The sequence below is a fragment of the Ambystoma mexicanum genome, chromosome 10, assembly GCF_040938575.1.
Source record: "Ambystoma mexicanum isolate Mex_15411 chromosome 10, UKY_AmexF1_1, whole genome shotgun sequence".
In the NCBI taxonomy this organism is placed as follows: Eukaryota; Metazoa; Chordata; class Amphibia; order Caudata; family Ambystomatidae; genus Ambystoma; species Ambystoma mexicanum.
The window spans coordinates 1,494,984,350-1,494,996,080 of NC_090932.1; the positions used below are offsets into that span (position 1 = coordinate 1,494,984,350).

An 11,731-nucleotide genomic window follows, 5' to 3' on the forward strand; every position below is an offset into this window, starting at 1 on the left:
GGCTTCAGCATGTAAATTTCACGGACATGCTTTTGCATGGTGCAAGAGTATTTATTGCCCGAGACTCTCCCCTTTCCAACAAGCCCTCACTGAAGGAGATTGCTGGTTACGGATCATTTGATCCTTGACCTGCAATGACCACTAGATAACCAGGATATTTATTTTAGGGATCCCCCCCCCCCCACCAAGCCAAACAGCCCCACCCAAAAAATGGTACAATGTTTTGCCTTTTTGGGTGCAGATGGGTGTTGTTTGCACACATTTGCCCCCAAGGAAGGCAAAACATAGGGCAATTTTGCCAGAGGCACACTTGTAGGGATCGGGATGGGCAGATCCTTACTGCTTCCGGGTGGGTGGGAGAATGGAGGGTATGGTCCCATTTAGCCAACCCTCAGAAGCAGTAAGGAGCACTAAGCCACCAGGGAAATGATTTTGGGGTTGGGGGCTTGTTTCGCCTGTTGCCCATCGCAGTCCCTCTGGCGTCATGAATCTCTGATGCCATGGGGCATTAGAGCTTTTCCCTCCAGGGAGGGCTGGGGACCCTGCCAGGGCCACCACTGGGCTTTGGGACAGTCAACCCACATGGGAGACAGGTGTTAAGATGGATTGCTGAACTCTGACCTGATGGGCAGAGGTTCAGAAGGCCAGCCTACTTTCTTGGAACAGGGTAACCTGGACAAGCCAGACCAATCACGGTAGCATTGACAGCGGTCAAGACTAGGTCTCGGGAGGGGTGAGGGTGATCGAAAGCCCACAATGAGCACAAACAGTAAACTAAATCACAAAGTACTCTGTCAGGTGTATATGAAAAAATACATATACATTTATTAAAGGCCTTTTAAGTCAAACACAAAGTAATTATTCAGCAGTAATAACAAAACCAACACAACACTAATCTAGGAAACATATATACAGTAACCAATGGCCTAAAGGAATAGTACACAGTATTGATCCACAACCTGCAAAGAAAGAGGACAAACAGTGCAAATATCGCTTAGGCAGTCTTTCACAATTCAAACCCTAACTAAGAGGCAGTCCAGTCCCTAAGATGAGCGGAGCTCAAAAATACTTTTGGTGCTGGTGCACGCAATTGTGCCGTTAAGTCAAAAGAGGGTCTCTCCAAGGGGCTGTAGCGACTCAGGAAGGTGGTTGAGGCAGTGAAGAATAAGTTCCCACTATTTGAGGAGGGTCTCCCCAAGAGGGCAGACCAGGATCCAAGCATTGGGAATAGCTTGGTAGCACAGGCTACCTCGATAAAGAGTGGCCCTCAGGGGACACTCGTGCGTAAAAATGGATGGATGCTTCAGGGGCCACTGGTAAGGGTTGCAAGTATTCACCGACCCTCAGCGCTCTCCGGACCAAACTTCGGCAATCAAGTCCACTTAAGGTTGCAGGTTCTAATCCTGCAGTTGCACGGCTCTGCAGCTTTCAAGGGCAGCGTTCCAGGGATGATTCCGTGGCAGGACAGTAGCGATTTCTCCGCTCCTGATAAAGGGATCAGGCCAATTCTGCTGCAGCGAGTCTGAGGGCACAGGGGGGCACAGCAGCAAGGCACTCACCAAGTTTGTCACCACAGCTGGGCGACACTGTGGCCACGTATGCCCGGGTTCATGCGGACACTCCTAATTCCAGATCTAGGAATTCTAGGTGTACGAAACTCGGTTGGAGAGTACTTATACCTAGAGCTTACAGTCTCCAAAGGCTCAAGTCGAAACTGGAGATGGCAGCGGTTCCAAAGCAAAGGTCCCGTACGAGCTGGTCAGTTCATTGGGCGGTCCAAAGACACTTCCGAAAAGGCTTGTTGCAGGCTAAGCAGGAGGTGCCGCGAATAGTTGGTCCCACTATTCCAGTGGGTCAAAGCACCCTTGAGGGCCTTCTAGGTTCGATCAAAAACAGGGCGTACGACTGGGACAACAGCAGGCTCAGGGTGCCAAACCTTGCAGCGGGTCACCAGCTGTTACACGGATCTGCTTAGTTGATTCAGGATACTTGGCTCCTTTACTAAGTTCGGTGTGAACTCGAGGATCGACCTGGAATGGGTGAAGATGCCTTCTCTTATCCAAAATCTCCTTCGTGCCAAAATGAAGAGAAACTAATGAGAGATCTGTTCACATACAGCCATACCAGACGTGGAACAATCATGGACCACGGTGGTCCCAGTCATCCCAGCACACCAGACATCCTGGCACCCAGCATGTGTATTGGAACTAGAAGGCTCCAGGCGACATACTGTAGGCACACAAACAGTGCATGTAGAAGCCTGCAAAAGCTTCGGTTTGCGCGGGGTTCTGCATGACCAAATAAGGAATTTCTCGGGCCCCCTCAACCTGGGGAAGGTAAAGGGACAAGATGGCCAAAGGACAGAACCAAGGACCTCATGGCACGGCTATTTTAGGCACTGGCCACTGTCCTGGGCCAAACGCGGTTTGGACCATTGAAAAGAGTTGAAAACACCTACAAAGTCACACCTACCACCAGTTCTGTCCAGGCACACTTACACATTCACCCAAAAATCCTTTGAGTGTGTCTAGGGCCTTCTTAAAAATGAAAAGGGCACCCCAGCGCACTGTGCTGTGCACTGATCAAATGTTACTAAGAAATAGCATCAAAGTGAAAAACTAAGGGAATCAGTCTCCCAGTACTGACTGTATTTAAGGGCATGTCAGTTTCCCCATAACAAAATGAGCAAAAGCCCGAGTACAGCAGAAGGCTTGGATCCACTGGCATGTCAGGCTAGGATGGTCCGACAACAGAAAAAAGTTGGGGGTACACAGCTGGAGGGATAATTACCCATACATGGAAATCATTCCTAACAGGTGTCCAAGGCCGGGGGCAGCACCCCCGGCCATCCTGGTCCTCTGGCTGGGCTGCGTTCCAGCTTTTCCAACTCCAGTGAGGGATGGGGATCCTTGGAACCGCCCCTGCACTTGGGGACGATCGCCCCACTTGGGAGACATGCGCCCAAGGCCCGGGAGCAGCACCCCAGCTGTTCTGGAGGGATGGTGACCTATTCGGGGCTCCCTCGCACTACCACTAGATTTTGGGATGGTAGACCATTTTTCTTTTCCACCCAGGTAAGCGCATCCATACATGCGAGTTACTGTTTTCGTTGGGACACCTCTGGGAACTTGGGACATGTAGTGTTGATGGCATGTTCTGGTGGTTTCCTGGTGGCAAATGTCTGAAAAATCTGTTTTTTTCCCTACGTTTTGGACTTTGCCAGGCCTTGTGGGTAATAAATTCTGGGGTGATCGCGCAAGTCAGACTTCTTTGGATTCCCATGGGTGTCTTCTTTTCAGAAATGCATGGGGTGTCCCGTTTTCCTTGATGGCTGCGTCACCCCAGGCCAAAATCTGTGCATTGTCCACAAAGCCAGATCCAGCCTTCCCCAAGGCGTTTGATGTACCTGTTGTTTAGCCTTTTCCCTTTGTGCCACGGTCAGTGAACCCACTATTGTGAGGTTCTATTTTTATCGGGACACCTGCGGGAATGTGGGACATTTGTTTTATTTTTTTCTTGGTTTTGATGTTTTCATAACTTTGCTACTGCACTTAGTTACACAGCCATTTAATTTCCCAAGTGTTAACTACTTTTAGTCGCTGCTTGAGCAGGTTACAAAAGCGTACAGTGCATAAAGTCAACTTCAAAGGTCTGCCTGTGCTCTTTCAAAAAATGTATGCTTGCCTTTCTTCACCACATTTGTTTTCCTTGTTTTCAAATGCAAAGTACGTCTCTTTAGGCCGTCAGCATAAAATTCCTGTGTACCATGGCTTACGGTATTGCTTGATTTGTGAAACATTATGAAAATTGGTTGATTTCCTAGCTAGAAGTCGGGGGAATGTAGCAGTGCATTGCTTTTCTCAATATTCACAGAAGCGGTTACCTTACAAGTGCAAACCTGTCCAGTTCATACTTTCTTTTTCAGTCAATGTTCCAATTTTTTCCCAAACTATGGGAATTTTTGGTACATAGTTGATGCCTGACCTGCACAAATGACCCCTTCCTGAACTTGAAATGTTCTCGTCTTTTCAGAATTGTATGCCTTTCTGTGTTCCTTTGAGCTTTCCTACCCTCCTTTTCCATTCCGTCCAGGCATGTCATATTAAAAAGGCAAAAATTGGCTATATCTCAAAACTGATGGTGATAGCTTTAACCGTATGACCCTGAATTAACATTACGGTTTGTTCTTAAATTTTGTTCTTATTAAGGGCAACATTGAGACCCTTATTGTCCCAGTGTTAAATTGACATATTGTCTAATAGCCTACATCTGGGTCTTGTTAGAGTTCACAATATACAATGTACATACAATTATTCTTTTGTTTTAAATGATAAAAATTAACTGTTTATTGCTCACACGTTTTGACTTAATGTTAGTATGATGATTATTAAATGAATTGTAATTGATACTCTTAGTTCCTTTCTTTCTTTCATGCTGCCATCCTTTGAAATTGCTAATGGATCTTGTTTGTACAGAGAAAAACGTTTTTATTTTCATTCATACAGAGTAAAATAAATTTATTGACTAATGCTTCATTTTGTTTTAATGTTTTTTGATGCATTTGTTGAAATGGTATTGACACTTTGGGTCGGTATTGATAGACTAAACCACATGGATTTCCAACTATGGAGACCAGACAATAAGGATAGCTTAAATAATTGAACCTATCCATGAAATGTATCGTCTTCTCTCTTAGAGAACACAGGGGTACGCCTCCTTGTTGACCTTTTGTTTCCACTCAACCTGTTCTGAATTTGTCATTTTCCAAGCTTTCATGAACTTCGAACCAATTGTTCCTAGCTCTTACAAAAAACAAAAAAACACTGGCTTCTTTGTACATCATTTTATTGCCATTTTCAGAAAAAACACAAAATGTGCTCACGTCTTAGTTACTTTCTCACACCCCCCTACAGCAAACGACTTATCCTTCTGGGAAGAGAAGGGTGCAAGTCTGGTCAGGATATCACTTGTAACAAAAATGTTACAAGGGATTGAATGCGACATACCGAAATGTCCAAAAAGAGCTCAGCACTGGGAGCCAAAAGCCTCAGCAGTAAAGGGGTTAAAAAACATTCTAAATGTTTCCAGGTCTGTGGCCAATGATCTCTTGGTGGGCCAGCAGCGAGAGCATGTTGGCGGGAGAATCTTTCTGGCTGCTGTGGCTCCAGGCAAGGATGATCACAGATGCATCACCAAGCTCATGGCAGTAGTTGCGTCTCACCTCAGGAGATCTGGGGTCCATGCATTTCCGTACTTGGACACCTGGCTGATAGGAGGGAAGTCGGCTGGGCAGGTCTTGTCTCATCTGGAAGACTGCTGTCTGCTACTGCACAGGCTGGGGTTCTCCCTCAACTTGAAGTCTCATCTGACCTCAGTCCAGCGGCTCCAGTTCATCGGAGCGGTCCTAGGAGGCTTTTCCTCCCGAGGAAAGAGTCGGCAACATCGCCCAGATGGTGCAGTTGTTTCAAAACCATGCCACTCTTCCAGCGGCTTCCTTCCTCTGCCTATTGGGTCTCATGGCCACCTGTATTTTTCTAGTGCCAGAGGCCAGGCTGTGTAGGCAATCCGTCCACAGGCTCCTGAGGGACCAGTGGTCTCAGTACCTGGGAGCGCTCACGCATCGCCTTTCTGTGTCCAGCCAGGTAGTCCGCGGACTTGGCAGGTAGAACACATGCAGCAATCTGTTGTCAGGGGAACCCTTCTTGCCACCTTGGACCCCAGGCCTGAGTGGTCACGGATGCGTCTCTGAAGGGTTGGGGCACACACTGCGAGGAATTGCAGGTGAGCGGCCTTTGTTCTCCATCAGAAGCCAAGTGGCATATCAACAGGCTGGAGTTGCGGTCCATCATGTTAGCTCCGTGGGCCTTTGCACCGTCTCTGAGGGAAGCATGTCTTCGTCCTAACAGACAACACAGTGGCCATGCATTAACTCAACAAGCAGGGTGGCATGCACTCTTGCCCACTTTGAACATAGGCAATTCAGCTGTGGTTAAGGTTGAGATAGAACCAGATCTCGGTCTCTGCAGTTTCTCTGTCGGGGACAGAGAACACCTTTTCGAATGCTCTGAGCAGGCAGAGCACAGTCTCACATGAGTGGGAAGGGTGACCCGGAAGTCCTAGAGGAGGTCTTCACTTTCTGGGGTACCCCTGTAGTGGATCTGTTCGCCACAGAGTCCAACAGGAAGTGTGAACAGTTTTGCCTGAGGGAATTCCCAGCGAACAGTGCACTAGGGGATCTGTTTCTGGTGGATTGGACCTTCCTTCTACACTATGCCTTCCCTCTTATTCCCGTCATTCCTTGGTTTCTCAGGAGGTTGAAGAGATTTTGAGCATCCATGATCCTGATCGCCCCAGATTGGGCGAGGAAAACATGGTACTCTGATCTCCTGGATCTGCCCATCTGACCGCCTCATCGCTTGCCTCGGCGTAAAGATCTCCTCACCCAGCAGGATGGCCAGGTGCTGCACCCAATTCCGGACTTCCTCAACCTACATGCATGGCTCTTGAGAGAATGAGGTATGACTGGCACCTCTCAGAGGAGGTGCTTGAGGTATTGCTGGCTGCATGCAGACCTTCTACTAGATCTCTGTATGCATGCAGATGGAGAAGATTTAAGGCTTGGTTCAGGGAACGCAAGACTGACACAATCTTTTGCCCCACCACCGCAGTGATGGAGTTCCTTCTGTCACTGGCCTCTTCAGGGCTTCAGGTTGCCACTGTGAATCAGTATTTGGCGGCCCGGTCTGTCCCCAGACCAAGGGTAATTTTTTTACCATTCCGGTCATGGCCCTGTTCCTGAAGGGCTTTCTCAACAAGTTTCTGCCAGCCCCCTTTGTTGTCCCAGATTGGGATCTTAATCTGGTTTTGACCTTTTTGATGGCTCCATTCGAGCCTATGAATTCATGTTTTGCAGCGGTTGTCCCTTAAAATTCCTTTTTTGGTAGCAATCACGTCTGTCAGGAGGGTTAGCAAACTGCAAGACTTATGCTGCAAACCTTCATTCCTGAAGTCCTTTCGTGAGAAAGTCTGTCAGGCCGGGATTTCTTCCTAGGGTAGTTTCAGAATTTAATCTGTCCCAGTCCATTGACTTACTTTCTTTTACCCTCCTCCACATCCCTCAAAGGAGGAAGAGCATTTCCACTGCCTTGATCTCAAGAGGGCATTACGTTTCTATGTCGCTCGTACGTTTGAGTTTAGGAAATCGGCCCAGTTGTTTGTAGCCCATTCCTTGTCTAGAAAGCCCTTGCAGTCACTAAACAGACTTTGTCATGGTGGATCATCCTGTGTATAGCCAAGGGTTACCAATCTGCAGGCAAGGAGCTTCCAGGGGTCTCAGCCTCTAAGGCCCTCCAGAGAGGGGTTCCTGTTAGGGATATTTGCCAGGTGGCCACTTGGTCATCCTTACATACCTTTACTAAGCACTTTGCCTTTGACGTTTCACGGGGAGCTGATGCTAGGTTCGGTAGGGCAGTTCTGCAAAATCTACTGTTTTAAATCTTTCTGCCCTCCTCCGTTATCCTAACTGCCTGCGTAGTCTATAATGATGAGGAATCTGCGGGAGACAAGCAATCCATTGAAGGACAAATTACCTTACCGTAATGTTCTTTCTATGGATTCTTCTCATGCAGGTTCCTCATCGACCCTACCATCCGTCCCCGCTCAGAAAGTTATGTGGGTTGTCGCTTCTGTCCAAGCGAGTCGGCATCTGCTGATGGCTCTGGGATGACCGTTTCTGTCTCTGGGATGACCGTTTCTGTTAAAAAAAAATTACTATATTTTTTTTCTCACACATTGCTGTGGGATCACCCTGTTGGGGTGCATCCTTGTTGATGTTTTAGTGGCTGGTTAGCCTCCTTCTTTGCCTTTTCTTCTGCAGTGTTCAAACGCAAGGAGTACAAATTACAGGAACTAACTCGTGGGGCGTAGTGACGTGGTATATATACGATGCCTGAGGTCACGTCCGGAGCTACTATCGCGAGCCAGACCACACCGATAGATGGCTGAGTTAGGGTCCACTACACCCCCTGAAGCTGGAGATGAACATCTATCTTTATGAGGAAATCTGCAGGAGAAGAATCCATAGAAGGAAAATTGTGGTAAAGTAATTTCTCCTTTTAGGGAGTAAAAGTGGCCAATACCCCATTATCTGTAGGGCTACCCTCATGCCTTCATCAACCTGACAATCTTTGCAACTGTTACTCCATAACGGAGAGCAAAGAACGGAACAATAACTGGGACGAGGAAGAGCCAAGAAGCAATGAGGATTACTCCTAATGTGAATGAAAGCCAACCGTCTAGTGTTTTGAAAAGTGTAATTGGCTGAACATGGTTTAAAACCATGCTGGGAAACTAAGCAGGGAATTAGTCTCCTTACCCAACTGGGGTGAGGCCTGCTGAGGAAAGAGACCAGGAAGACTGCTGGTGGTGGCATATGACTTTCACGGTTTCTGACGAGGGCTGGTATTGCTGAGGGAACCAGATGGTCCTGCTCAGTCCTGGAAGGCCTGGGAGCGAGATGCTCCTGGGTCGGCGCACAATCCCAGAAACGCCAGGAAGATAGCCTGGCTGCCAAGGGGAGCCGGAGGCCTTGTGAACGCTGACGAGTGAACTAAGTGCTCCACAGACCAGACGACAAGCTGCAGACTGGCACTAGAGATGCATTGGACCCCGAAGCAGCTACTGAGAACCAGTGAGCCCGCTGAGAAGAAAAGGGCAGCCGGGGGTGCATTAGAGGGTTTACGGCTTACAGAGGGAGACCCAGTGTGAGAACTGGGGAATGCAGGAACAGGTGAATAGAGCTCCTGGGGCATTTGATAAAAAATAAAAAGTACATAGAAATGGGTCTGGTCCCATTGCAACGTTAAAAGACGCACGTGGGGAAAACTGTGTGGCAGGTAAAACTGAAAGGAAATTAATGTGAAAAAACCAGGCAAAGCAGACTACCAGGCAGAGTCAAGAGTGTAAAAAGGGATCTATATAAAGTGAACCTGGCAGGAAGACAGATACCCTAAGGATTCTGAACTGTGATGAATGAGTAAAATGAACCTGGCAGGAGAGTACACCAGGTGTTTTGCAAGTCAGAGAATTCCAAGGAAGATTCAAGCCCTTTGGATTTTTGCGTTACGTTGAATGTGAGAAGGATTTGGGAAAGGGAGACAGTTCCCCTGGAACAATTTGTGATATCAAGAGGAGGGGAGTTATCCTCTTGAGCTACAAAGAACTTGGCTATTCTTTTGAACTATTGTTTGGTGCAGAGAAACCTGGGGAAGGGAGTGATTCCCTGGAACTGTGAGCATTATTCTTTTGGATTTTTGTTGGATTTATGCCTTTTTGTTGAACTTGAAAATGTTTGCACTTTGCAAGTCAGAGACATTACCCGTAGCACCTGAGTTACTTTTTAGAGTGCGAGGGCTAGGATAGGATTTTGGACACAGGACATTTTACATTTTGCTTTTGGGCATCTTGACACACGATAGCCCTTCGTTCTTTTGGTTGAGGTAGGGAAATACCTCCTAGGATAGGTACAGTGAGGTATTTTACAACCTCGTTTTCATTTAAGAAAGGTTTATGGCAAACACCACGAGTCCTGTGTCCGCGACTCATTCCTGGTTCATCACAATACTTACCTTCTTGACCTTTGATTTGTCCTTTGATCCAGGTTAAAGGACCCTGGGTAGTCTTGTAAACAACTATTTCCTATATATACTTTGTTTTCTGTGTGATTATAGTTCACCCTTTTTTGTTTTGGCATCTCTTGTCTGTTATCTTATGGACTCCTCTTGTCTTTGTTTCATAATATTCTCTCTGGAATGTTCCACTCTGTGCTTCTTGAATGACTGGGTATCTTCTTCTCTTCCCAGAGTAGTGTTACTCAACTTTTACTGATCTCTCTTTTAATTGTGGTACTCTTTCTTACATTAGTACAATTCAAGTTTGACAACTTTTCTTTCAAGGTTTCGTCATTTATACTTGGACGACTCTCTCATATTACATAACGACTCCTCAGCGGCCTCCCGTTCTGCCAGTTAGCTCCAATTTTGCATGGGAACGGATCTGGGGCCTGTACTTGCCTGGGGCCTTCTGTTCTGTTTCTCTCTCAGGTAGCTCACGGTAGCATCTTCTTTCCACTCTCTCTCGCTCCGAGTGTCTCTGTATCCATTTTGCCAACCGGACAGTTAGCTGACTCTTCAGTGTTGTGGCACCTGCATCATTATGCGGGCAGCCTGATCACCACAATGTTCTTGTGGTCACACCACCACCGGGTATTGGCTTACCGTTTTCTAAGCTTCTCAGGATCTCCACCCATTCGGTTCTCCAGCGTTTGCTTCTTGCGCTTAGAGCCGTTCTGAAAGTCGTCGTCTCGCAGCTTGCTCTAGCTCCACCTCCTTCAGGTGTTATGCTTCCAGGGGGCCTTCTCTGCCTGCGTATGCATTTCTCTTTAACACCACCATAGGGCCTGTACACCTTCAACCGCCTCGTCCCAGTTAGACGTTTTTCTTTAAAGGTTTTGCTTATAAACTTAGAAGTTGGCTTTCTCTTCAGCTAAGAGGTATTCTTCCTTTCTTCTCCTCCCCCAGAAGCTCACTGTCTCCAGAGCTCTGGTTCTCTCTAGGCTGGACTACTTAAATAGCCTCTACTCTCCGCCCTCTGCAACTAGTCCAAAACAGGACTGCAAGACTTGTCCTTGGCCTCAAGCACGGGAATCGTATCTCTCCAAGACTGAAATCTCTGCACTGGCTCCCAGTGGTAGCGAGGATTAAGTTCAAACCCCTCTGCATTGTCCACAAGGTCTTCTGGGGCCTCAATACCTTCAACTCTCTCTTTCTAAATATCTTCCTTCTCAAGCTTTTCGCTCATCCGCCTCCAACTCCCTCTGGGTTAGTCACTTTTCCAAGCTGCGAGTTGGTGGTAGATCTTGCTTCTGCTGGGGCCTCCCTCTGGAACAGCCTCCCTGCCTCACTGAAATTTGAGGCGAACCATCTCCGGTTCCGGAAGCACCTCAAAACCTTACCTTTTGCTTCTGCTTTCTCTCCTCCTCTCCCCTGCTGATCTCCTGGCTGAATCTGAAAATGCATTGGTTACCCGGCTACCTTCTGATCTCGGGCCCAGGTCCTCTCCATCCCATTTGCACACCTGCACTGCCCACTTGAAACCCTTGCACTCGGGGACTGTTCTGTATCCCTACAGCCCCTACTAGCACTTGACACCTGATTTCTGCACTTTTATCTATTATTTTTTGTCTTTATTTATTTTACTGTTATCCTATGTACTTCACTGCCTCCTCCCCTTTTCACCCGCACTTTTCCCCTTTCCCCCTCCCCAGCACTTGCGCAAGGTCAATGTCACCTGGCCTAATAGGATCGCTATCTATGTCTTCCCTCTATTCCCCTCCCTTACCTCGTCGCGCCTTGAAACACTTGTGTATAGGCGCATTATAAATGCCATATATCATATCGTATATCAAGTCTTGGAATTTAATATGATTTTGCACATCAGATAGTTCATTAAATGCCTTCTTGGGAATGGCAGAGGGAGTTCCTCCGCGGAATTGGTGTCCTTGTCACCTAAGGGAGTGTCTCTCCCAGTGACTTCCCACTTGCCCAATCCTCTAGGGAGGATCTTGCGAAGTGGGCTCACCTCTCTAGCCTCAAAGGGGAAGGCCCCCCTTGCAGAGAAGGTCCCAATTCCCTCGAATTGTCACATTGTTAAGAGATCTATTACATGAATTTCT

General features: G+C 47.5%; 1 protein-coding gene across 2 annotated transcripts in view; it reads left to right on the forward strand.

The window, feature by feature from the left end:
* Window positions 1–11,731, forward strand: part of KNTC1 (kinetochore associated 1) — a 2,501,313-nt gene that overhangs the window by 984,297 nt on the left and 1,505,285 nt on the right. The gene's annotated exons all lie outside the window — the stretch shown is intronic.